The sequence below is a fragment of the Oryctolagus cuniculus genome, chromosome 21 (genome assembly GCF_964237555.1).
Source record: "Oryctolagus cuniculus chromosome 21, mOryCun1.1, whole genome shotgun sequence".
Taxonomy (NCBI): Eukaryota; Metazoa; Chordata; class Mammalia; order Lagomorpha; family Leporidae; genus Oryctolagus; species Oryctolagus cuniculus.
Window position 1 is genome coordinate 14,500,057 of NC_091452.1, and position 23,020 is coordinate 14,523,076.

General features: G+C 47.7%; 1 protein-coding gene and 1 pseudogene across 5 annotated transcripts in view; one reads left to right on the plus strand and one right to left on the minus strand.

Moving 5' to 3' along the window:
* The window catches only part of TAOK3 (TAO kinase 3), a 200,308-nt gene extending 181,527 nt beyond the window's left edge, over nucleotides 1-18,781 (minus strand). For 2 of the 5 annotated variants that reach the window (XM_051826866.2, XM_070065981.1), the window contains exon 1: nucleotides 18,496-18,781. The gene's annotated coding sequence lies outside the window, so the exon portion shown is untranslated. Of the gene's footprint in view, nucleotides 1-6,137; nucleotides 6,370-6,754; nucleotides 6,938-18,495 lie in introns of those variants that run through there. The other 3 variants (XM_051826867.2, XM_070065982.1, XM_051826868.2) reach the window with 3 other exon arrangements.
* On the plus strand, nucleotides 7,931-10,036 carry LOC138847414 (large ribosomal subunit protein uL23-like; annotated as a pseudogene).
* Nucleotides 18,782-23,020: the final 4,239 nt, after the last annotated feature.

The following is a 23,020-nucleotide window of genomic DNA, read 5'->3' on the forward strand; positions in this document are numbered from 1 at the left end:
CTTTGGATCCAGCTCCCTGTTAATGTGTCTGGGAAAGCAGTGGAGGATGGCCCAAGTCCTTAGGTCCCTACACCCATGTGGGAGATCCAGAAGAATTTCCTGGCTCCTGGCTTTGTACTGGCCCAGCTCTGGCCATTGCAGCCATTTGGGGAGTGAACCAGCAGATGGAAGATCTCTCTTTCTGAGACTCTGCCTTTCAAATAAGCAAATATTTCTTAAAAAAATAAATAAATGGGAATGTCAGCAAGTTCATGGAAAATTGAAAGATTCTTTTTGTTTAAAACATTTTTGAAATACATTTTTTTTCACAATATACATTTCCATGAACTTTTTGAGGAACTCATCATTCTTTTTTTATATAAACCTCAATGATCGGGGCTGGTACTGTGGTGTAGCAGGTAAAGTCCCTGCCTGTAGTGCCAGCATCCCATATGGGTGCTGGTTCGAGTCCCGGCTGTTCTACTTCTGATCCAGCTCTGTGCCATGGTGTAGGAAAGCAGTGAAAGATGACCCAAGTCCTTGGGCCCCTGCAGCTGCATGGGAGACCCTGAAGAAGCTCCTGGCTTCTGGCTTCAGATCAGCGCAACTCTGGCCATTGTGGCCATCTGGGGAGTGAACCAGTGGAGGGAAGATCTCTCTCTCTCTCTGTGCCTCTCTCTCTCTAACTCTGACTTTCACATAAATAAATAAATCTTTTTTAAAAAAACCTTAATGATCATATTTAGCCTATAGTGATAGGATTAAAATGTCTAAGTATCCAAACTAAAACTCTTCAATGGCAGCTATCTCAAATAAAGAAAAAAATCATATGTATTTTATGTGTCTGTATACTTATCTGTGTAGATACATACAGATCCATATACATGGCTTCTCAAAAAGAAAAGAGGCTGGTGCTGTGGTGTGATGGGTACAGCTGCTGCCGTGAGGGCAGTCGGTATGGGTGCCAGTTGGAGTCCCAGCTGCATCACCTCTGATCCAGCTTTCTGCTGTGGCCTGGGAAAGCAATGCAGGATGGCCCCCCAAGGTCTTGGGCCCCTGCACCCATGCGGGAGACCCGGAAGAAGCTCCTGGCTTCAGACCAGCCCAGTTCCGGCCATTGTGGCCACCTGAGGAGTGAACTAGTGGATGGAAGATCGATCTCTCTCTTCTGTCTCTCCCTCTCTCTTCTCTCTGTCTCTCTCTCTCTTTAACTCTGCCTTTCAAATAAACAAATCTTTAAAAACAAGAAAAGCAAACATACAAAAAGAATTACAAGCTTGTCTTCACTTTTGTTGCATCTTTCCATTTAGATCTCTTCAATATTATTAGGGTTATTGATTTTATTTTAGATAAGCATGTTGAAATAGATTTGCTTTCTTTTCTTCCCCTTTAAACATATTTCAGCACTATAAGAACTAAGACTGAACTTTAAGATACATGATCCTTGTATTCCAAATGTCTACATTAGTGAAGATACAATGGTGAATGATAGACCCTACACACCTTTTTGTTCACTAAGTTAAAAATCACTGGGAATTTGCAGCAAAGCAGTAGAAGCCGAAATAGTAAGGAAAAGCTTCAAAGAGGAAGGCAGCTTTACACAGGGTCTTGTAGGCAAAGCAAAATCTGAGTAAGTTTGCAGAGATAAGCACAGCTAAAGTGCAGAGTAGTTCCAGTGGTGCAGCAGACCACTGTGGATATGGTATGCTTCAGAGACTGACTTCAACAGAATAGAAAGGAAGGGACTGAGAACACAGGAAATAAACAGCCTAAGGACACCTAGAAAAGGTGTTGAAAGCCAGGCAGAAGAGGTGAGATTTAAAGGAGAGGAGGAGGAGCCACTGAAGCTCTCTGAACAGGGGAATGATATGTGGAAGCAGCATTTAGAGATGATTAATCAGGATGAGCTGGAAGACAGAGATGCAAAGAAGGAAGCCATAGTGATAACCTAGGAACAAGGCAATAAGGGTATAAATCGGACAGGAGCACACGGATACTGTGTGTTTTGGCAGCCATGTGATGGGCCTTGATTGAAAAGTTAGGGGCACCAGAAACAAGCCAGAGACGTAGACTAACTGAGGAATTGGTTACCAGGCAAAGGAGTATACCACAGATAAAACACAGACATTTCAAACGTCAGAAATACAAAGGCTTATATCTTTCAGGTCTCCCTAGGAACAGCTTCATGGATGCGCCTTGTGAATTTGTTCTGGGCGCCCCTCCCTAACACACCAGTTATACACCTGCTTTGCTAACACAACCCCATGAAAATCTGCTTATGTGAGAATTAGTCTGAGGGGCTGGTGCTGTGGCTCACTTGGTTAATCCTCCATCTGCGGCACTGGCATCCCATATGGGCGCCGGGTTCTAGTCCTGGTTGCTCCTCTTCCGGTCCAGCTCTCTGCTGTGGCCCAGGAGGGCAGTGGAGGATGGCCCAAGTGCTTGGGCCTCTGCACCTGCATGGGAGACCAGAAAGAAGCACCTGGCTCCTGCTTCGGATGGGCGCAGCGCCGGCCATAGCGGCCATTTGGGGAGTAAACCAATGGAAGGAAGACCTTTCTCTCTGTCTCTCTCTCACTGTCTGTAACTCTACCTGTCAAATAAATAAATAAAATCTTAAAAAAAAAAAAAAAGAATTAGTCTGAGTTTTCAACACACAAAGTTAATTGAACCATTGTAGGATCTGAACCCTGGAATCTCATATAGAAAAAATAGAAACATATTCTAGGGGCTGGCACTGTGTCGTAGCGAGGAAAGCCACCGCCTGCAGTGCCAGCATCCCAAATGGGCGCCAGTTTGAGGGAGACCCAGAAGAAGCTCCTGGCTTCAGATCGGCACAGCTCTGGCCATTGTGGCCAATTGAGGAGTGAACCAGTGGATGAAGACATCTCTCTGCTTCTCCTTCTCTGTGTAACTCTGACTTTCAATTAAATAAATTAATATTAAAAAAAACCACATATTCTTCTTTATATTCAAATACATGTATATATTCTCTACTGTGTAGGTCACTCAAAACAAAACAAAAACACTTTGCCATATTGCTTTCCTGAGCTATTCTACCAACCTGGGAGGAAACTCTGAAGTGAAATAAAGAGAAAAATGTTACTAATGCTAAACTGGTCAGATTATATAATCATTTGGACTAATGATGATTAAATCTGTAGCCAGCTTCTCCTCCTTGTGTCCATGCCATTGAGATTAGGTAGGACACAGTGTGGTAAGAGAGTGGCATAAATAAGATCAATGAATTCCAGTCATGTGCTCCCACGATGCTCTTTAAAAACTTACAATTTAACACATGCTTTTATTATCTAAACATTATATCATGTGTTATCTCTTCCAATATCCATTTTCTGGAGGAACCATTGACTGAGAATCAAAATACACATTAGATTATATGAGAGTCTTCAAAATGTTTATGGAAAATGTGTATTATGACAAAACTACGGATGAATGTCAAAATTTTTTGCACTCGGGCCAGCACTGTGGCACAGTGGCTTAAAGTCCCAGCCTACAGGGCCAGCATCCCATAGGGGTGCCGGTTCAAGTTGCGGCTGCTCCATTTCTGATATAGCTCTCTGTTACAGCTTGGGAAAGCAGTCGAAGATGGTCCAAGCCCTTGGGGCCCTGCACCTGCATGGGAGACCCAGATGAAGCTCCTGGCTTCTGGCTTTGAATTGGCTCGGCTCCAGACATTGCTGCCATTTCAGGAGTGAACCAGTAGATGATGAAAGACCTCTCTGTCTCTCTCTGTCTCTACCTTTCTCTGTAACTCTGTCTTTCAAATAGGTAAAATAAATCTTTTAAAAAATATTTTTTTGAGCCACAAGAAACTTGTCTTTTAATTCTATTTTCCCACAGACTTTTTGAAGTGTCCTTGTACTATCAATTCCAAACACGTTACCAAAGTCAAAAGTGAGAATTATAAGGAAGCTGGACATGCCACTCACCATGTCCAAGAAAGAACTGGGGAGGGGTGTCAGCTCTAAGAACTGTGCCAAGGATGCCGACTCCTTCCCTCACATCTAACCTTTCCTTGAACCAAAACCAGTGCACTCTGTTCCTGAGGGACAGTGGGACACGGCGATGAACTGGGAGTTTAACTGCTCCTTCTTTCAGAACATACACTATTTGATGGTATTGACAGGATCTTCATATCTTCCAAATTTGGTAACATTAAAAAAAAGAAAAGCTACTCCTTAGATCAGCCAGCTTAAGACGAGCTGGCCTGGTTGGTGACATCAAAATGCTTGAAAAAAATATTTTCTTAGACTATTCCAGTGACTTGTTATTCCAGTTACTTGTGTAACTCTCACCAGTGAAAGTAAGCTTTTAAAGACATTTCTCGGTACATAAGATACATTCCTAAGAAGAGACTTCCAAAAATAACTCTTCACTGTAACTCCCTCCTTATGCATCTGGGCAGACCCGCCACATTTCCTCCACAAAGCTTCCTTTTATGTTGGAACTGAAGACGCTCAATGCCAAGCCAAAGGAGAACAATCTAGAACTATAACTCCTTCACAGCAGATGGCTATTTTTATTAGTAATCTATATAAATTGCCCAAGTGTGTTGGGGCATCCTTACATTTTTATCTCCACAGTAAATACCGCATTTGAGGTTTTAAGTTCTGCATCCCCTCCCCCATCTTCTCTCTGCCAACACGTGGCCATCTACAGAGCAGGCAGTGTGGTCTTTGTAGAACAGAGATAAGATGACCACCGTAAACCAGAGAATGGAAGATTAAGCACATGTCAGCTAACTGGAGAGTTTAAAGATTCCATCTGTATATGTAACCAACAGGCAGCCATAAATGGTTAAATAAGTATGCACAAATTAATAGGATACAGTTCGTAACTTCCACATTTCCCTTCAACCAGCGGTGCTTTGGCAGGCAGCCATGTAATCTGCAATAATCTGTCACAGTGAAGCACTACCCACTTCCTCTGCTCCACCCCCAGCAAGCTATGGCTGGGATACTTCTGGACTGATAATATTCAGATCATCATGTAAGCCCTGTGCATGACAGCTGAAACATACAGACTTAGTAATTTTAAATCTTTAACATTCATAAACCTCAAGGAATAAAGCACATGCTATATGGTATCACATTTCAAAGATTATTTGAAATTTTTAATTTGGTTTTTATACCTTAGAAAGAATAGTGTCTTCCCACCCCCAAGTCAGTATTATCTACTGCAAAGCTTCTTGGATGCAAATGTGCCCCATGTACAATTTCAGAACTTAACTCCACATTTAACATGTGAGATAGTAGTTGTTGAGATGTCAGGGTTACATATTGGTCTACATATTTCATTTAAACTTTGCTAGAAGAGCTTGGTGAAGTTGTTAAAGAAAGCATTGAGACACCTCTCCCCATTTATAAATTTATAAATTTATAAATTTAAACACTATAGCATGTCAAATAAAAATTATCTAGTTTCCTGTTTCATCTAATCTCATTTTATGGACTAGAGGAATTTCATATTATTATTAATTGTTAATTACCTCATGGCTAAGACATGTTACTTCTGAAAGAACCCTATGTACTAAAATGATACAAAAAGAGTACAAACCAAAGAAAATGTGACCAAACTGATCACACTGTCTCTAATTCTGATGTAACATGCTAGAAACTGCTTTCCTATTTTCTCTTTCTGTGAAAGAAGAAAAATAGGAAGTAGTACAATTATTTTTAAAGACCTCTAACATGAGTAGAATCACTCTGAGTAGCTTAATTTTGAAATATAATTTTAAGGTAAGAATATCAGTCATTAACATAAACTGAATCCATTTAATCATGATGGCCTTTAGAATATTTTAAATATTTTGTTTAAAACACCCTTCTGACAAGCTTTTAGTATTTTATTTGCAGCTCAGCATGTACCTTATTTATCCAGAAGAATGGAAAAGAATATTTTTTTTAAATTGCCACTAACACTTATTTGTAGAATATCACACTGCAGATTAAAATAAATAGAGCATATGAAGTCAATGACATTTGAGGCTGATGACTCCCAGGAGAACTTTGAACTAAGATCATAAATACTCACATGAAATTCAACAGAAAGTTTAAATTACTGCTGAACAATGTGAAGGTACAAACCATATTTATAAGGAAACAGGCAATGTAAAATGAAACACGAAATAAGCTTACTCATAGCAGATCATCTCAAATGCGTGTCCATCTCGTATTTCCAGTCCAACATACTAAGAACTTTAAAAATTCTTCATTTAGCTATAGCAACCAATAAGATTGCTCTAGATATGATTTTCTTTAAGAAGCTGCCTCTTATTCACAGGAAAAATAAAACTGATCTCAACTTAAGTTGTAAGAACACCACCAGTCTACCAGCACCTTCGACCCGAGACAGGAAGTTATTACAGACACTTCATTTTATAAGCGAGGCTTAAAGAGAGTACTTCCTGGTCAGACAGTTCACGTCCACTGGATTTTATACAGCTTCCATTCTAACATTCTGGAAGGAAGTTTCTTAACATTTTTCCCCAACTGCTTCCCCAATCCCTCAGAAAAATTTAAACTTGTTCAAGCTAAACACATTTTACATAAAAACTATGACATCCTGCCAGTGCTTACCATTATAGGATCATGTAAATATCAGAGCTGGCTGTTATTGGTAAAAACATCAGCTTAACTTTTAATTATTTTACACTGACACACCTTCCACCCCCTTCCCTGCGTTCTAAGTAAGGTTTCAGGAGACACAACATTAGAAGGAAAAGAAAGAATGCACTTAAAAATGGACAACTCACCAACTCCTTGATGAGGAAGAAAACTCAAAAAACCATTCACATTATAATTTTCAAAGTTAAAGTGACTTCTCTCTTCGGCTTATGTATAAAAAACATCTTGCAGAAACCTTGTGTAATCCTAACAAGGAACTGCAGATGCGAACGGCAGGGCCTGGTGCGCTCATTACTATCAGTACTGCAAGCTGCAGTTACTTCCTGTTACAACCCCCATTGGTTCCCACAGGTGCAAGGGCCTCTGCGTGGTGCCGATTGGCCCTTCCTTTTTAAGTGATCCACTAAGGAGACTTAAGGTTGGCACAACCAATGGATTATTAGCACAGAAGTACCTTGGGCTAAAACGGAGTACTTCCCAAACTAGGTCGACTGTGAATTGATGATCACCTCACTCAAAAGGGCTAGAAAAAAATTTGTTTCAACAGACTTTCATTATTTTTCTAAGATGTGTTATTATTAAGAATGTCTGTGACTTCACTCAACACACACTTATGAACTGACTTGTCTAAGCATTAGGAAGACAATAAGGAACAAAATAGAGTCCCGGTGGTCATTCATAAATGATCTAGAATTCTGAGGATTTCATGTATGAAAAGACTTCCATAAAGGCACAGACTCAAGAAATTCGTACTGAAGTTGGGAAAGTCCGCTGTAGTTAGTGCTCACTACTAAGAAGCATTAATGGTAAATGTACCACTTTAAACCTAGAAGAATTTTTCCAGAGTCTGCTACACAAAAGTAGGTTTCCTCAGGTTTTCAGCATTTCAGAGAGGCCATGTCGGAGGCAACGGTAAGTTCCAGCAGGGGAAAGGAAGAACTTCTCACCATGAGTCACCAGTGACTAAGTTCTTTTAATTCAGGCTTAAAACACAGTTCAAACTCAATTACTTGTACATGCAGAAAACTGATAACAACCCCAAATTAACACCAGAAGCTCGATTTTACCGATTTTCAGGGTCAACAGCAGCAACTAAGAAAAACAAATGAAATGTTTTGAAATAGATAGTGTTCCTGTGCTGAATTTTATTATTATTTTGGTCTTGGTAGTCTTTAATACCTAAGAGCCATGTCAGCAAGCTTTCATTAGATTTTGTTACAATGGATGGTTTTCTTAGGCTTTAGCCAAGTGAGACATGATCATCTTGCAATGTATGTAGTGGTGTTTGTTTGTTTTTGCTTTTTTATTTTTTAAAATTTCTTTACTTGAAAGGGAGAATGACAGAGAAATATCATCTATCCACTGGTTCACTCCCTAGATAGCTGCAACAGCTAGGGCTGGCCAGGCCAAAGCCAGACACTGCATCTTGGTCTCCAATGTGGGAGCAGGGACCCGGGTACTTGGGCCATCATCTGCCACCTTCTCAGGAACCTTTGCATAACGCTGAACTGCAAGTGAGCAGCCAGGATGTAAACTGGCAGTCTGTATTCAACAACAAAAATCTAGTAAACTCAAGGCTGCTTAGTAAAGACAGAAAACCCAGGGAGTAAAATGTACAGATAAACTCTGCTCTTCTAAGCTATACTTAACTTCCTTAAGATTCTTTTGTTTAACAAACTGGAGGACTTCCCAAGGCCAACAAGTAAACAAATAGCTTCAGTTGCAAATGACAGCAGATCTTACTTAATTTGTTGCTAATGCCTAGAGAAAGGAAAGTAAACTTTCAGAGATCTGAAGTTAAAACCCATCAGATAAAACTGCCACCTGAGGAAATAAAATAACAAATTCCAAACAGTCAGGGTCAAAGGCCACCTACAGGAATATTATCAATGTTAAAAGTGAACATACAGGGGCCAGTGCTGTGGTGTAGCAGGTAAAGTCGCCACCTGCAGTGCTGGTTCAAGTCCCAGTTGCTCCACTTTTTTTTTTTTTTAAAAGATTTACTTATTTTATTCGAAAGGCCAAGCTACAGAGAGGCGGGCCGGGGTGGGGGAGGGGGTGTCTTCCATCTGCAGTTTCACTCCCCAAATAGATTCGAAGCCAGAAGCCTGGAGCTTCCTCTTGCTCTCCCACGCAGGTGCAAGGGCCCAAAGACTTGAGCCATCTTCCATTGCTTCCCCAGGCGCATTAGCAGAGAGCTGGATTGGAAGCGGAACAGCTAGGACTAGAACTGGCACCCATATGGGATGCCAGCACTGCAGACAGTGACCCCACCTGCTACACCACAGAGCCAGCCCCTGGTCTACTTCTGATTCAGTTCTCTGCTATTGCCTGGGAAAGCAGTAGAAAATGGCCCAAGTCCTTGGGCCCCTGCACTGATGTGGGAGACCAGGAAGAAGCTTTTGGCTCTTGGCTTTGGTTTGGCCCAGCTCCAGCTGTTGAGGCTATTTGGGGAGTATACCAGTGGGTGGAAGATCCCTCTCTCTGCCTCTGCCTCTCTGTAACTCTGACTTTCAAATGAATAAAAAAAAAATCTTAAAAAAATGAACATACAAGTTCTCATATGGTTGCTCTTACTGGCATCAAATTTACCAACTGTCAGGCTCTGAGGCAAATTGTTCCTTGAAGAGTTATCCCTGTTATAGTTATCTATATAGACAAATTTAATATTATTTTGAACTTGAAATATATATTTAAACTTAATGCAATTCAACAATTAAGATAATAGTTCTGAGACACCTGGTTAGTAAGACATTGTCCTTTTAGAGATGAAGAAGATGAACATCCAGGGAAGCTAAGTATAAACACTATAATGCAGCATCATAAAGAATATGATGTACAAAGAGAAAGTACAGAGGTTGTGCATTTGACCCAGCAGTTAAGATGAAACCTGACCCTTTTCACCAAGATGGCGCCGAAGGCGAAGAAGGAAGCTCCTGCCCCTCCTAAAGTCGAAGCCAAAGCGAAGGCCTTGAAGGCCAAGAAGGCAGTGCTGAAAGGCGTCCACAGCCACAAGAAGAAGAAGATCCGCACGTCCCCCACCTTCCGGCGGCCCAAGACGCTATGCCTCCGATGGCAGCCCAAATACCCTCGGAAGAGCACCCCCAGGAGAAACAAGCTTGACCACTCTGCCATCATCAAGTTCCCCCTGACCACGGAGTCGGCCATGAAGAAGATAGAAGACAACAACACACTGGTGTTCATTGTGGATGTCAAGGCCAACAAGCACCAGATCAAACAAGCTGTGAAGAAACTCTGTGACATTGATGTGGCCAAAGTCAACACCCTGATCAGACTGACGGAGAGAAGAAGGCGTGTGTGCGGCTGGCTCCTGACTATGATGCTCTGGACTTTGCCAACAAAATTGGGATCCTCTGAACTGAGTCCAGCTGGCTAATTCTAAATATATGTTTTTTCACCATAAAAAAAAAAAAAAAAAGATGAAACCTGGGACTCTTGGATTCCCTATCAGAGTGCCAGGGTTCAAGTTCCAGCTCACTTCCAACCCAGCTTCCTGCTCATGCAGACCCTAGGAGGAGGCAGCTGATGGTTCAAGTCGTTGGGTCCCTGGTACCCATGAGGGGCGACCTGAATTGAGTTGCTGGCTTCTAGCTTCAGGCTGGCCCAGTCCCAGGCATGTGGGGAGTGAACCAGTGGATGGGAGCATTCTTTCTTTCTGTCTCTCATGTAAATGACATGAATAAATCAAATGGAAAAGTATAAGGTACAGAGGAAATTCGAAGGAGAGAGTACTAAGATGATCAGAGGAGGCCTCACAACAGACAGCATTAGGGGTGGGTGCCTGACCTCGCTGTTAAGGGCAGCTTGAGAGGCCTCCATTGCACACTGGAGATCAGGATTCAGTCCTGACTCGGCTACTGATTCCAGTCTCCTAATACATGCCCTGGGAGACAGCAGGTGATGACTCAAGTCTGCCGCCCTTGCCATCCATGCAGGACACCCAGACTGAGTTCTGGTCCCTTGGCTTCAGTCTGGCCTACACCTGGCTGTTGTGGGTATTGAGGGAGTAAGCCGGCAGATGAAAGATTTCTCTCTCTCTCTCTGTCTTTCTCTCTGTGTCTTTTTCTCTCTGCCTTTCAAATAAATAAGAATTAAACAAACAAACATGGCATTGTTTTAGAGGTAGATCTGGAAAATGAGGAAAAGAAGGCATTCTAGCCAAAAGAAAGGGCAGGAACAAAGACTGGGAGGCGGAAAAGCAGTACTTGGCTAGTAAGCAGGCTGGTCTTGATGGGGCACATGCATGTGAGAGAGAGAAAGAGAGAGAGAAGGAGAGAGAGAGAATCCGACAGGAATATAAAAACAGCTTCACAAATCTGTGCTGTAGATATGGGGAATTATTTAAGGTTTTAAACACGCGAGTGACAGAATCCGAGCTGTGCTTCAGGGAGAACAGGAGCACAACCGCACCCAGGCGGGGTCAGGAAGACAAGGAGCCGGGAGACTTGTCACTGCGGGCCTTCCCAGCCTCTCTGGAAGGCCTGTGTTCAGTCTTCCTGGGAGCACGGAGCGCTGTGGCGTGGAAGGTGCACAGAGAAGCCTGAACTAGGTCACCGTGGTCACGTTTTTCATTGTGTGACCCTAGGAAGTCACCTCGAGTCTCACTTTCCCTATGTGTCAATCTATAAATTATTCTTTTTGGAGTCAGGAGCCGTGAGATTCAGCAAACAATTAGGGAGTAGAGCAAAAACAGTAATAAAATTTATCCCAAGTGATTAAAATAAGGAACATTTATTAAGCATTGCCTATGTGTTTGTCACTTACATAAATCCCTTTATTTGGTTCCTCCAAGAATCCCGAGAGATAAATATCCTTATTTCCCGGATGAGAGAATTGGGAGTGTTCAAACTTAAGCAATTTTCCCAGGTCAGAGGGCTGCCATAGTGACAAAGCCAAAACAGGGACAGAGGCCTCCCTGAGTCCAAGGCCCTGTCTCCTTCCACAGTGTTGGGCTGCTTTTATGTGGCAGAGGAATAATGCTAACACTTATTCTTCTGTTCCATTTGGAAACACTGTCTCTTTTTAACACCATTTCATGTACTCCAAGTCCTCAGTGAGGATAGCAAAAAAAAAGTGGTGACACAAAGGGAATGTAACTTGCTGATCATTAATTCACTCACTCAATTCACTTTTACTGAGCATCTTTCATGATGTCTGGTGCTGTGTTTAGTATGGGGGGATACAAAGATGAACAAGACCCACCTCTGCCCAGTGGTGAATGACAAGCTCATGTAAACAGGGAACTGGGATACAATTTCAGAAGAGAACCTGACACAGGAGACAGAAGAGGCATACAGGGACATGAAATACATTACTATAATTTCATATCTCTGCTACAAAATGTTGACCTAGATCATTTTAAAACCATGTTCATACAGCTTTAAAAAATATTTCTGTATGAACATACATACCCTTCAGGGTAAAGGCTGATGTTCACCCACAGAACAAGAAACTGGTCACAAACCATCATTCTGCTTAGTGTGTCTACTGACAAGACTAATTAGATTATTATTACTTTTTAAAGTTTTTATTTATTTTTTATTTATTTATTTATTTTTTTGACAAGCAGAGTTAGACAGTGACAGAGAGAGAGACAGAAAGGTCTTCCTTCCGTTGGTTCATCCCCCAAATGGCCACCGCGGCCGGCGCACCGCGCTGATCCGATGGCAGGAGCCAGGTACTTCTCCTGGTCTCCCATGGGGTGCAGGGCCCAAGCACTTGGGCCATCCTCCACTGCACTCCCGGGCCACAGCAGAGAGCTGGCCTGGAAGAGGGGCAACCGGGACAGAATCCGGCGCCCCGACTGGGACTAGAACCCGGTGTGCCGGCGCCACAGGCGGAGGATTAGCCTAGTGAGCCGCGGCGCCGCCCAAAGCTTTTATTTATTTATTTGAGAGGTAGAGCTACAGACAGAGAGAGGGACAGACAGAGAGAGAGGTCTTCCATTCATGCTGGTTCACTCCACAAATGGCTGGAGCCAGGCTGATCCAAAGCCAAGAGCCAGGAGCTTCCTCCCAGCCTCCCATGTGGGTGCTTGGGGAGTGAACCAGTGGATAGAAGGTCTCTCTCTCTCTCCCTCTCTCTCTGTAAATCTGCCTTTTAAATAAATAAATGCATCTTTTTTTAAAAAAAGCATCTGACGGCCGGCGCCGCGGCTCACTAGGCTAATCCTCTGCCTTGCGGCGCCCCGGCACACCGGGTTCTAGTCCCAGTCGGGGCGCCGGATTCTGTCCCAGTTGCCCCTCTTCCAGGCCAGCTCTCTGCTGTGGCCCGGGAGTGCAGTGGAGGATGGCCCAAGTCCTTGGGCCCTGCACCCCATGGGAGACCAAGACAAGTACCTGGCTCCTGCCATCGGATCAGCACGGTATGCCGGCCACAGCGCGCTGGCCGCGGCGGCCATTGGAGGGTGAACCTACAGAAAAGGAAGACCTTTCTCTCTCTCTCTCTCTCTCTGTCTCTCTCTCTCACTTTCCACTTTGCCTGTCCAAAAAAAAAAAAAAAAAAAAAAAGTATCTGAACTGTCATAAGTCCTAATGGATATAAGGTAGTGTTGTAAGACAGAAAGTCGAACATATAAAAATAAATATTTACTGAATAGAATCCCAGTTTGATCTGATAAGAAAAAACTCTCTCTCGTTGTCTCTCAAAAAAAGTGGAAGAGGGTCAAGCACTTGGTCTAGAGGTTAAGATACCACTTAAGATGCTTGCATACGTTTTTGGAGTATCTGAGTTTGATACTTACTTAGTCCTGGCTCCTGACTCCAGCCTCCCATTAATGCAGACCCTGGGAGACTGCAGTGATGGTTCATACAGTTGGGTCTCTGCCACCCACGTGGGAGACCTGGATTGAATTCCTAACTCCTGGCTTTGGTGTGGCAGGCATATGGGGAGTGAGCCAGTGGATTGGAACTCTTTCTCTTTCTCAAATAAATAAATAAGTAATTCAACAACCCGGTGGGAGTCCTGCCTCTCGCCATGCAATGCTTTGAGCTGCCTTGGGACTCTACAGCAACAAGGCCAGCCCCAACCCCTCGCTCTCAGACCTCCAGCACCGTCAGCCAGAATAAATCTCTAGTACTTAAAACAGAGGAAAGTAAAATTGAACTATTCCAATAAGCATTTCTATAATTAACTATAAAATTAACATCAAACATATACTGTGTGGGTTGATGTTGCTATTCATCATTTCACTGAGGCCACAGGTAAAGCCAAAGGGCTCAGCATGTAAAGTCCCATTTTTTGAAGCTAAAGCCGCACAGGTTATACTTTCGTATTTAATAGGAGTAAGTTTTGCTAGCTGTAAAACTTTTATTCCAAGCTATGTCTTTCTTGCTCCTGGGATGTAAAAGGTATATGAGAGATAGATGGCAATGGTAAGAGTGGTTTAAGTCATTTTGTTGCCAAGGAATTAGACCTTTAACTTTCAAAATAGAGATAACTTTAACATATTTTAAATATACTTCAATATCTCTAACAAATTTCAAGTTGGACTTCTGTCCATTAGGTTGATTTACAAAATATTCAGCTAACTTTCACAATGTACCTCTCAAACAATAGTGTGTATCAATTTAATTTCTGCTAGTAATAAAAGCTCAAAATAGTTTTTTTTTCTTTTAAATTTGGGGCCTGTAGCTTGGCAATGAGTTAGATCACATTTTGGCCTATACTTTGAAATAGATTAGAACTAACATAAAATTATAGAAAAATATCACTTATGTTTCTTTTACTGAGTCTAAGAAACAGTAACTTTTAATATATTCTCACAAATAATAAAGCAACCAATTAAACTCTCTATGCTGAAACGCAATTGTATAATATCTGGCAATTCCAAAAATACTAATTCCAAAACTCCCTATTCTGATCGACAGAAATCTTTCATGGAAGACAAACGGGAAAGGAGTCTCTTAGGAGACTCGGAAAACACTTTGAGATGAGATCCTTTCTTTCTCTCGCTCTCTATGTCTGTCGTCATTTTTAGGGATGAGAAGAAATGAAGATTGGAGAAACAGATTACAAAGCAAAGGGGCTTTTAACTAAGACTATTAAGAAAAAGTACCCAAAGTTAGTATCCATTCATTCTCCTACAGCACATATGAATACTGGCAAGCAATGAGGACATTTATTCAGGTTGGCTTAAACATTACACCGAATTAGACACCCAGGGAGTCTCTGAGATTACAATGGTGTGACTGTATAAGACGCAAGTGGTAAAGAAAGTGTAAAATGGGTTATTGTGCTTCCGGGGCAGCACTCACAACGTGCTGCACTAGGATGGAGAGGGGCTTAAGAACCAAGAATTCGCATTCTGAGGTTGGTATTCATATGGGAATGTAAACCCCCATCACCATAATCTCTTTTTAATTATATTTTTAATAGAAAGTAAACAGTTTAAATGAAGAAAGATAGAATGATTTGACAAATTTATACTTTCTCATCAGGATGGTGAGTTTTAGTTTTTGAAGCAAATGAAAAAAAAATTCCTATAGAATTCCTCCCCTCGTCCCTCCCCTAGGCATAAAGTTATCATAGGTCCTTCCTACGTGTAAAAATTCTATCACATCGAATTTCTTTTCATTGTTTCTGAATCAATACCATAAGACAACGCAGTTAAAATAATTGCTTTAGTGATCATATAGGGGGAGTATCAGCACTTTCTTTTCTCACCAGGCAATAGAGTTAATATTTTATCTTAATAAATGATCACTTGTTACTAGTCAGAAATGAGCTAACTTTGGTGAAAGAACTTATCTGCCCAGACATTTCTATGACTTTGTAGAAGTACCGGGACTGAGAGCCTCAATTCTGCCACACACCATTTCAGACATCACAAGTACTCCGTGTGGAGTATACACCCCTTTTAAGTGACCTCATGAGCTAACTGGCTCTGCTTTTATTTGAATTGTGCCCAGCATCCTAGAAAAATATATCTGATGTAAAAAAATTATATTCAATAAACCTCAAGTTACAGAGCCTCCTATTTTCAGCGTGTGTTTGCGTTGTTTCTCTCATCTGCATAGCTCCTGTTTCTTAGGGAAAGACTAGCGGTTGGCAGAATTTTCATAACCACAGTTCCACACTCTCGGAAGCCAAGCGAGACCCGCTCTGCACCAGGTAAGGACAAATAAAGTCCGACCAGAGGCCCTGCTCTAGGGATGGTCACCCTCAGCATCAGGGGCTCCAGGGGCCTTTCTACCTATGCCTCCCAGCGCTGTCTTGTCGGAAATTAACACAGCATGTCTTCCGCGCCCTGGGTGGAAGCTACCCACTGCTCGACACAGATTTCTAAGACGACCCCAACCCTGAAACAAAGGACACACTTAAATAACTGTGATGTGACCCGGTAACCACATTTCTCATTGTTTTCCTGAAACCATCATCATCGAAACCAAAAAGAAATCGATCAGAGAGAAGAGAGAACACAGAGAGAATGGGGGCAAGGCTTGCGCATGGGAGGGAAGGTGGCCAGGCAGCATGAGCCTGTTCTCAGGTTTAATTTTCACAGCCTTTAGGGTAAGAGGCTTCCCACTACTCGTCTAAGCATTTCGATGGGCAACACACCTCCCACCAGCGCACACAGTGTCTGGGTTCCATAGGTTTCTCTTTCTCCTTAGCTCACCCCGGAGTTAGGAAATGTCATTGGAGAGTGCCTTGCGCCCAGTGGTGCCAACACCTCCTTTTCAAACACAGGCTGTCCTCCCAAGTGCTCCGACACAGAGAAGTGAAACAGCCTGGGACAGCTGCTTTCAGCGTTCGCCGGCGACACGGACACCAGCGCCTGCCACATCTAAGAAAGTTTCTGAGCTGCGCGTTGATTTCAACGTCAAAACACAGCAGTTCGGGAAAAGACAAGCATCTATCAAAATAAGCATCTTTTCCCAGAGAATCCTTTCCCTTTCTGGGTCTCGTGGTGGGCTCAGAAGCCCCTCGCTTTGAAGGCTCCTACAGCAAACTCCGGGGAGGAACCAGAGGCAGCGCTACGCTCCCAGTCTGTCTGGGATTTCTGTCCCTCTGCCGGCCCCTGCAGCCCGACAGCCTCCCCCAGGGACCTTCACACAGTCCCGGCCACAGAGTCCCCCAGCCCGGAGCGTGCGCAGTACCCCGGGAAGATCGCTGGTTCAGACCCCACCGGTCAGACGCCCTGACCCAGACCGGGCTCCCCACCACCGCTTCTCCAGCGCAGCGGGCGGGACCTCTCGCTCCCCGCACTCCCCAAGCCCATCTCAGGGTCCCCGGCCCACGGGGGCTGCCCTGAGAGCTCCTGGACCACTCTCTTCACAGTCGCTGTCCCGGCCCCGCTCGATGTCCCCTCCCCTCGTCCCGGACAATTTCGGAGACAGCTCCCCTCTCTCTCTGTCCTGGCCATTCTCAGGGGTCTCCACCCCTCATCTCACCGTCCTGGGCCCTCTGGGGGCCCACTCTCGGTCCCCTGCCCTCACTCTCAGACCCACACACTCTCGGTCCCCTGCCCTTTCTCTCTGACCCGCACACTCGGGTCCCTGCCCTCTCTCTCTGACCTGCACACTCGGGGTCCCCTGCCCTCTCTCTCTGACCCGCACACTCGGGGTCCCCTGCCCTCTCTCTCTGACCTGCACACTCGGGGTCCCCTGCCCTCTCTCTCTGACCCGCACACTCGGGTCCCCTGCCCTCTCTCTCTGACCTGCACACTCGGGGTCCCCTGCCCTCACTCTCTGACCTGCACCTGTGGTCCCCTGCCCTCTCTCTCTGACCCACACACTCGGGGTCCCCTGCCCTCTCTCTCTGACCCGCACACTCGGGGTCCCCTGCCCTCTCTCTCTGACCCGCACACTCTCGGTCCCCTGCCCTCTCTCTCTACCCGCACACTCGGGGTCCCCTGCCCTCTCTCTCTGACCCGCACACTCTCGGTCCCCTGCCCTCTCTCTCTACCTGCACCTGTGGTCCCCTGCCCTCTCTCTCTGACCCGCACACTCTCGGTCCCCTGCCCTCTCTCTCTACCTGCACCTGTGGTCCCCTGCCCTCTCTCTCTGACCTGCACACTCTCGGTCCCCTGCCCTCACTCTCAGACCCACACACTCTCGGTCCCCTGCCCTTTCTCTCTGACCCGCACACTCGGGTCCCCTGCCCTCTCTCTCTGACCTGCACACTCGGGGTCCCCTGCCCTCTCTCTCTGACCCGCACACTCGGGGTCCCCTGCCCTCTCTCTCTGACCTGCACACTTGGGGTCCCCTGCCCTCTCTCTCTGACCCGCACACTCGGGTCCCCTGCCCTCTCTCTCTGACCCACACACTCGGGGTCCCCTGCCCTCTCTCTCTGACCCGCACACTCGGGGTCCCCTGCCCTCTCTCTCTGACCTGCACACTCGGGGTCCCCTGCCCTCACTCTCTGACCCGCACACTCGGGGTCCCCTGCCCTCTCTCTCTGACCCGCACACTCGGGGTCCCCTGCCCTCACTCTCTGACCCGCACACTCGGGGGTCCCCTGCCCTCTCTCTCTGACCCGCACACTCTCGGTCCCCTGCCCTCTCTCTCTGACCTGCACACTCGGGGTCCCCTGCCCTCTCTCTCTGACCCGCACACTCGGGGTCCCCTGCCCTCACTCTCTGACCCGCACACTCGGGGGTCCCCTGCCCTCTCTCTCTGACCCGCACACTCTCGGTCCCCTGCCCTCTCTCTCTGACCTGCACACTCGGGGTCCCCTGCCCTCTCTCTCTGACCCGCACACTCTCGGTCTCCTCCCCTCACGCCGCCGTCCCGGTCCCACTGTGGTCTCCTCTCCTCAGTCCGCACTGTCAGATGCGCTCCCGGAACTGCCCTCGCTCGGGTCCTGGCGGAGCTCGCGCTGTCACTGTCCCGCGCTCCGGGGCTCTCACCTCAGCCCGGCTGTCACCACCCCGGGCCCGGCGCCGCCGCCGCCGCTTCCTCTCCACACTTGTTCCGAGTCGCTCTCCCGCGGTTTGGACCCCTGCGAATCCCCGGGTCAGGTGGCGGAGCGCCGGAGCCGGCCGCGCGCAGCCTCTGGCCACAGTCTCCGCCTCGCGTCCCACTCTCCACGCAGGACCCGGTCGCCCCGCGCCACACCGACCCTCCCGCGGCCGCCGCCGCTGCTGTCCGAGGTGCGGCTCCTGCCAGGGGTGGCCAATCGCACCCGACTGCGCCGAGCGCGCTCCGCCCCAATCTCTCAGTACGCCCGCCCCCTGGCCCCCGACCACGCCCTCAGCTCGGCTCCGATAGGCTCTCTACTGACCTTCCCTGATCGCAGGGCGCAGGGCCGGGGCCGGATATAGGTACTTGATTGGAAGTGCCTGTGAAGTCGACCGGTCGATGGAGCCCGAGGATTGGCGGAGCTGGCGGTGGGCGGGTCATAGGGGGCGGGGCTTCCTCAGACGCGGAAGACCTTGCAACTTTAGTTACCCAGGGGCCCGCCTGGGGTGCGGTCAGTGTTGTTTGTTCGGCTCTGAGGTCAAAGTTCATAGCACCCCACCCCGCGCTTTTACATTTTTTGGGAGCCTCTGGGGAGGACCCTTTTCGTTTGCTAGCCATCCAGCCGTACATGAACACGGCGATTATTCACGCAGGGCTTGTCAATCACATTTGCTGGATTTCTGGCGGGGGAGTTGCCTGTCCTTGCATTGCGTCAGTAATATACCGGTTTGATGCTGTCAGAAAAGAAGAACCCTGCGTGCTGTTCCGTGTGCGTGCTGTGCACTGCGAAGCCTTCAGTGTGGACAGCAGCTCGGCAGGCGCAGGCTCACAGGAGGACTAGGACTGGGCTGGCGGAGCCCTGTGTTAGCTTTAGCCCCGGGTCCGCCAGCCTCTTCATCACCACCACGGACAGGGCCCCAGGTTTTAATGATTGTGCGTGGACCGAAGGCCGCGCCGGCTTTGACCCGAGCACAGCCTGTGCTAAGCACAGACCCCTGCTGACCCCGGCTGGAAGCCAGCGCCGGCCAAGGGTGAAAGTGCGTCAGGTCCCTCAGAGCCGCTCTTCATGGTTTTCGTTCAACAGCAGAAACCGGAAGCAGCCTCGTGCACACTGAACATTGACAGTCTTACAATGAAACCTCCATGCTTGCTCCCATTGTGGGGCTAAACCTTGTGAGATGTATGCAGCCCGGGCCGGCGCTGTGGCGTAGCGCGGGAAGCCACTGCCTGCAGTGCCAGCATGCCAAGTGGACTCTGGTTTGAGTCCCCGCTGCTCCACTTCCAATCCAGCTCTGTGCTGTGGCCTGGGAAAGCAGCAGAAGATGGCCCAAGTCCTTGGGCCCCTGCACCCACGTAGGAGAGCAGGAAGAAGCTCCTGGCTTCGGATTGGCCCAGCTCCGGGCATCGCAGCCATTTGGGGAGTGAACCAGCGGTTGGAAGACCTCTTTCTCTGCCTCTCTATAACTCTGACTTTCAAATAAACAAATCTTTAAAAAATAATGTATGCATGGCCGGCGCCATGGCTCACTAGGCTAATCCTTGTGGCGCTGGCACACCGGGTTCTAGTCCCGGTCGGGGTGCCGGATTCTGTCCCGGTTGCCCCTCTTCCAGGCCAGCTCTCTGCTGTGGCCAGGGAGTGCAGTGGAGGATGGTCCAAGTGCTTGGGCCCTGCACCCCATGGGAGACCAGGAGAAGCACCTGGCTCCTGCCATCGGATCAGTGCGGTGCGGCGGCCATTGGAGGGTGAACCAACGGCAAAGGAAGACCTTTCTCTCTGTCTCTCTCACTGTCCACTCTGCCTGTCAAAATAAAATAAAATAATGTATGCAGCCCTTAGCTCTCAGAAGCCTCCATCATGAACTCCTTTGGTCCTGCTGACACTGTTTTCAACAGTAAATATATTGCCCTGATGTTTAAAAATCATGCGCTCTAGGGTCTGGCCTAGCAGTTAGGACTCCCATGTCCAAGTACTTGGGTTTAATTCCTGGTACCGGCTCCTGATCCCAGCTTGCACCGTGTTCTCCTTTTGTGTGGGTGTTGGGGTCTGCAGGGGGGTCTGCAGGGGCCAGAGGTGGGGGAGGGGGCCTTTCTGCCACTGAGCAGCTTGGCTGAGAGGCCCTTTAGGAAGGAACCAAAGATTCTAAGGAGGGAGAACCCGGCTTTGAGTAAATTTGCGTTTTACTATAAAAATCGACGGCTAAGGCTGTGGGTCGTTCGCCTCATTGAGGAGTATTTACTTGTTAGGGACTTATCCTGCCCGTTCTGCCATTGGGAATCTGGGTATGAGAAATGGGGACACTCTTCAGCACCCAAGAGTTCCATTGTCTCTGTTCGTTACATAGAAAAAAATAAATGCATAACCATTAACAGCTGCTGTTTGCAATCAAGGAGATGGAAATAAACCATAAACATCCCAGCATCTTGCAAGGAAACCATGTAGCAGCAAAACTGACCTTTGGTGGGGGGGCTTCATGATACCAGTGAACCCTGATTTCTTTTTTCTTTTTTTTTTTGACAGGCAGAGTGGACAGTGAGAGAGAGAGACAGAGAGAGAAAGGTCTTCCTTTGCCATTGGTTCACCCTCCAATGGCCGCCACAGCTGGCGCACTGCGGCCGACACACCGCACTGATCCGATGGCAGGAGCCAGGTGCTTCTCCTGGTCTCTCATGGGGTGCAGGGCCCAAGCACTTGGGCCATCCTCCACTGCACTCCCGGGCCACAGCAGAGAGCTGGCCTGGAAGAGGGGCAACCAGGACAGAATCCGGCGCCCCAACCGGGACTAGAACCCGGTGTGCCGGCGCTGCTAGGCGGAGGATTAGCCTATTGAGCCGCGGCGCCGGCTGAACCCTGATTTCTAACCCATGGATGCTGACAGGGACTCAGGCTGCTCAAGAGAGCTGATTACAAATAATTCAGATAGGAAGCACAGCACAGGAGAGGACAATGGCTTCCTCCTCTGGACGAGCCAGTCCTGGACGGCAGAAGCACAGTGAGCCCGAGTGCCCCTTGTTTAGAAGGAGTCTCTGAAGATCCACGAACTCCTGGAAGACACTGCAAGGTTCCATTCTGCAAATTCTCGGGTTTTGTTGGGAGGAAAAAATCCCTCTCAAAGACGGAACAGATTTGAATAAAACAAGGTGGTCCACAGGACATACCCAAACCAACTCCACCCAGGCCACAGAGGATCACGGAACCAGAACGCAAGCTCCTGCCCGGCTCCCACATTTCTGGTCGGCTTTACCTTTTTTCTTTTTTCTAGGATTTGTGTATTCGTTTAAGAGGCAGAGATACAGGGAGGAGAAGGGGAGATGGAGGGAGGTTTTCCACCTGCTGGTTCACTCCCCAAATGGCCGCAACAGCCACAGCTGGGCCGATCCGAAGCCAGGAACTGGGAGCTTCTTCCAGGTCTCCCATGCGGGTGCAGGGAACCAAGGACTTAGGCCATCCTCCACTGCTTTCCCAGGCCACAGCGGAGAGCTGGATGGGAAGTGGAGCAGCCGTGTCTGGAACCGGCGCTCGGGCCCCGGGCTGTGGCCGAACTCCTGGGTCAGCTTCCCTGCTTGCTCCTTGCTCTGTGCAGACGTGGGAGCCGCCTGAAGAGCGGGGTCACTTGGCACAAACCATCAAACGTGGGAGCTGCATCCCTTTCTCCCTACGCACGCACACCGGGCGGACGGTGTGTTCCCCAGCCCAGGGCGCCTGCGTCCGCTGGCTGAGCCGCCCGGTAATCCAGGCGCCTGTCTTCAGCCCGGGTCTTTCTTCCGGGACCCAGATTCTCCCTCTGTGGGGCCGTGCCCAGCTGTAGTTGGTTGGAAAGCTACTGGGTCGGCGGAAACACCGTGAAAACGTTAACATCGGCGGCCATGCGAGGCAGCTGTGCTCTGGAGGGCCTGGATCTGCGGTCTACAGAAAGCAGACTGGACGCTACCATGTTTTTAAAAGCAAGTGGCCGGTCTAGTTTTTTTTTTTTTTTTTTTTTTTTTACCGGCCTGATGACCGTACCATGGGCTACCTGCATTTTAATCTTTATTTCAATTCTTAATAACGTTCCACTTCGGGGAGGGGCCACCTCCCTTTTCCTGCATGACCACGTACTCTGGACGTGTAGACTTCCCGCCCTATTAGGAGGACGGTCCAGCACGTCCACCTGCCGCCGGCCCTCTAACCCCTCCGCCCCTCAGGTCGCCGGCGGCCCTCGCTTCGTTGTGGCCGCGGGCGCCGCCTGGCGGCTGTTTCCGGAAGCCTCCCGTGAACGATGGGGTCCTGGCCGCGGCTAGGGCTGCCCGTGGATTTGCCTGACTCCAAAGAGCCGGCCCGCGCCCCTCCTCTGCCACCCGTCGAGGATTTTAAGACGGCGATGAAGGTGCTGGGCTCACGGCGAAGGAGGCGTCTGTCGGCCTTTCCAGCCGTTCGAGAATGGCGGAGTCAGGCCGTCGTCGGGCAGCCCGCGACCCGGAAGTCGCCTTCGGTGC